Here is a 4595-nt window from a genome sequence, read left to right as displayed (position 1 = left end):
GTCCAGCGATTGCGCCCACACGAAAGCTGCGAGCACTGAAAGCTCTACCTGGTTTTCACTGTCCCTTGGAACTGCATTCGCTGCCGCACCGACATTCGCGCTCCGCAAAAGCCTTGGTTGGTTATGATGCAACAATGCCTATGTGACTCTGGTAGAGCCCGGCTGCCAAATTTGAAACGTCCAGCGATTGCGCCCACACGATAGCTGCCAGCACTGAAAGCTCTACCTGGTTTTCACTGTCCCTTGGAACTGCATTCGCTGCCGCACAGACATTATCTCTCCGCATAAGCTTTATTTGTTTATGATGCAACAATGCCTATGTGACTCTCGCACAGCCCGCTGCCAAATTTGCAACGTCCACTGATTGCGCCCACACGAAAGCTGCCAGCACTGAAAGCTCCACCTGGTTTTCACTGTCCCTTGGAACTGCATTCGCTGCCGCACAGACATTCGGGCTCTGCGCAAGCCTTGGTTGGTTATGATGCAACAATGCCTATGTGACTCTGGCAGAGCCCGGCTGCCAAATTTGAAACGTCCAGCAATTGCGCCCACACGAAAGCTGCCAGCACTGAAAGCTCTACCTGGTTTTCACTGTCCCTTGGAACTGCATTCGCTGCCGCACAGACATTCGCGCTCTGCGCAAGCCTTGGTTGGTTATGATGCAACAATGCCTATGTGACTCTGGCAGAGCCCGGCTGCCAAATTCGAAACGTCCAGCGATTGCGCCCACACGAAAGCTGCCAGCACTGAAAGCTCTACCTGGTTTTCACTGTCCCTTGGACCTGCATTCGCTGCCGCACAGACATTCGCAATCAGCGCAAGCCTTGGTTGGTTATGACGCAACAATGCCTATGTGACTCTGGCAGAGCCCGGCTGCCAAATTTGAAACGTCCAGCAACTGCGCCCACATGAAAGCTGCCAGCACTGAAAGCTCTACCTGGTTTTCACTGTCCCTTGGAACTGCATTCGCTGCCGCACCGACATTCGCGCTCCGCAAAAGCCTTGGTTGGTTATGATGCAACAATGCCTATGTGACTATGGCAGAGCCCGGCTGCCAAATTTGAAACGTCCAGCGATTGCGCCCACACGAAAGCTGCCAGCACTGAAAGCTCTACCTGGTTTTCACTGTCCCTTGGAACTGCATTCGCTGCCGCACAGACATTCGCGCTCTGCGCAAGCCTTGGTTGGTTATGACGCAACAATGGCTATGTGACTCTGGCAGAGACCGGCTGCCAAATTTGAAACGTCCAGCGATTGCGCCCACACGAAAGCTGCCAGCACTGAAAGCTCTACCTGGTTTTCACTGTCCCTTGGAACTGCATTCGCTGCCGCACAGACATTCGCGCTCCGCAAAAGCCTTGGTTGGCTATGATGCAACAATGGCTATATGACTCTCGCAGAGCTCGGCTGCCAAATTTGAAACGTCCAGCGATTGCGCCCACACGAAAGCTGCCAGCACTGAAAGCGCTACCTGGTTTTCACTGTGCATTGGACCTGCATTCGCTGCCGCACAGACATTCGCGGTCCGCAAAAGCCTTGGTTGGTTATGATGCAACAATGCCTATGTGACTCTGGCAGAGCCCGGCTGCCAAATTTGAAACGTCCAGCGATTGCGCCCACACGAAAGCTGCCAGCACTGAAAGCTCTACCTGGTTTTCACTGTCCCTTGGAACTGCATTCGCTGCCGCACAGACATTCGCGCTCTGCAAAAGCCTTCGTTGGGTATGATGCAACAATGCCTATGTGACTCATGCAGAGCCCGGCTGCCAAATTCGAAACGTCCAGCGATTGCGCCCACACGAAAGCTGCCAGCACTGAAAGCTCTACCTGGTTTTCACTGTCCCTTGGAACTGCATTCGCTGCCGCACAGACATTCGCGCTCTGCGCAAGCCTTGGTTGCTTATGATGCAACAATGCCTATGTGACTCTGGCAGAGCCCGGCTGCCAAATTTGAAACGTCCAGCGATTGCGCCCACACGAAAGCTGCCAGCACTGAAAGCTCTACCTGGTTTTCACTGTCCCTTGGAACTGCATTCGCTGCCGCACAGACATTCGCGCTCTGCGAAAGCCTTGGTTGGTTATGATGCAACAATGCCTATGTGACTCTGGCAGAGCCCGGCTGCCAAATTCGAAACGTCCAGCGATTGCGCCCACACGAAAGCTGCCAGCACTGAAAGCTCTACCTGGTTTTCACTGTCCCTTGGAACTGCATTCGCTGCCGCACAGACATTCGCGCTCTGCGCAAGCCTTGGTTGGTTATGATGCAACAATGCCTATGTGACTCTCGCACTGCCCGCTGCCAAATTTGAAACGTGCACTGATTGCGCCCACACGAAAGCTGCCAGCACTGAAAGCTCTACCTGCTTTTCACTGTCGCTTGGAACTGCATTCGCTGCCGCACAGACATTCGCGCTCTGCGCAAGCATTGGTTGGTTATGATGCAACAATGCCTATGTGACTCTCGCAGAGCCCGGCTGCCAAATTTGAATTGTACACCGATTGCGCCCTGACGAAAGCTGCCAGCAATGAAAGCTCTACCTGGTTTTCACTGTCCCTTGGAACTGCATTCGCTGCCGCACAGACAGTCGCGCTCTGCAAAAGCCTTGGTTGGGTATGATCCAACAATGCCTATGTGACTCTCGCAGAGCCCGCTGCCAAATTTGAAACGTCCAGCGATTGCGCCCACACGAAAGCTGCTAGCACTGAAAGCTCTACCTGGTTTTCACTGTCCCTTGGAACAGCATTCGCTGCCGCACAGACATTCGCGCTCTGCAAAAGCCTTGGTTGGTTATGACGCAACAATGGCTATGTGACTCTGGCAGACCCCGGCTGCCAAATTTGAAACGTCCAGCGATTGCGCCCACACGAAAGCTGCCAGCACTGAAAGCTCTACCTGGTTTTCACTGTCCCTTGGAACTGCATTCGCTGCCGCACAGACATTCGCGGTCCGCAAAAGCCTTGGTTGGTTATGATGCAACAATGCCTATGTGACTCTCGCAGAGCTCGGCTGCCAAATTCGAAACGTACAACGATTGCGCCCACACGAAAGCCGCCAGCACTGAAAGCTCTACCTGGTTTTCACTGTCCCTTGGAACTGCATTCACTGCCGCACAGACATTCGTGCTCTGCAAAAGCCTTGGTTGGTTATGATGCAACAATGCCTATGTGAATCTTGCACAGCCCGCTGCCAAATTTGAAACGTCCACTGATTGAGCCCACACGAAAGCTGCCAGCACTGAAAGCTCTACCTGGTTTTCACTGTCCCTTGGAACTGCATTCGCTGCCACACAGACATTCGCGCTCTGCGCAAGCCTTGGTTGGTTATGATGCAACAATGCCTATGTGACTCTGGCAGAGCCCGGCTGCCAAATTCGAAACGTCCAGCGATTGCGCCCACACGAAAGCTGCCAGCACTGAAAGCTCTACCTGGTTTTCACTGTCCCTTGGAACTGCATTCGCTGCCGCACAGACATTCGCGGTCCGCAAAAGCCTTGGTTGGTTATGATGCAACAATGGCTATATGACTCTCGCAGGGCTCGGCTGCCAAATTTGAAACGTCCAGCGATTGCGCCCACACGAAAGCTGCCAGCACTGAAAGCTCTACCTGGTTTTCACTGTCCCTTGGAACTGCATTCGCTGCCGCACAGACATTCGCGGTCCGCAAAAGCCTTGGTTGGTTATGATGCAACAATGCCTATGTGACTCTGGCAGAGCCCGGCTGCCAAATTTGAAACGTCCAGCGATTGCGCCCACACGAAAGCTGCCAGCACTGAAAGCTCTACCTGGTTTTCACTGTCCCTTGGAACTGCATTCGCTGCCGCACAGACATTCGCGCTCTGCAAAAGCCTTCGTTGGGTATGATGCAACAATGCCTATGTGACTCTCGCACAGCCCGGCTGCCAAATTTGAAATGTACACCGATTGCGCCCTCACGAAAGCTGCCAGCGCTGAAAGCTCTACCTGGATTTCACTGTCCCTTGGAACTGCATTCGATGCCGCACAGACATTCGCGCTCTGCGCAAGCCTTGGTTGGTTATAACGCAACAATGCCTATGTGACTCTGGCAGAGACCGGCTGCCAAATTTGAAATGTCCAGCGATTGCGCCCACATGAAAGCTGCCAGCACTGAAAGCTCTACCTGGTTTTCACTGTCCCTTGGAACTGCATTCGCTGCCGCACAGACATTCGCGCTCTGCAAAAGCCTTGGTTGGTTATGATGCAACAATGCCTATGTGAATCTGGCAGAGCCCGGCTGCCAAATTTGAAACGTCCACTGATTGCGCCCTCACGAAAGCTGCCAGCACTGAAAGCTCTACCTGGTTTTCACTGTCCCTTGGAACTGCATTCGCTGCCGCACAGACATTCGTGCTCTGCGCAAGCCTTGGTTGGTTATGATGCAACAATGCCTATGTGACTCTGGCAGAGCCCGGCTGCCAAATTCGAAACGTCCAGCGATTGCGCCCACACGAAAGCTGCCAGCACTGAAAGCTCTACCTGGTTTTCACTGTCCCTTGGAACTGCATTCGCTGCCGCACCGACATTCGCGCTCCGCAAAAGCCTTGGTTGGTTATGATGCAACAATGCCTATGTGACTC

This window comes from Mycteria americana, unplaced genomic scaffold (assembly GCF_035582795.1).
Source record: "Mycteria americana isolate JAX WOST 10 ecotype Jacksonville Zoo and Gardens unplaced genomic scaffold, USCA_MyAme_1.0 Scaffold_27, whole genome shotgun sequence".
Lineage (NCBI taxonomy): Eukaryota > Metazoa > Chordata > Aves > Ciconiiformes > Ciconiidae > Mycteria > Mycteria americana.
Note: the sequence above shows the minus strand (reverse complement) of the source record.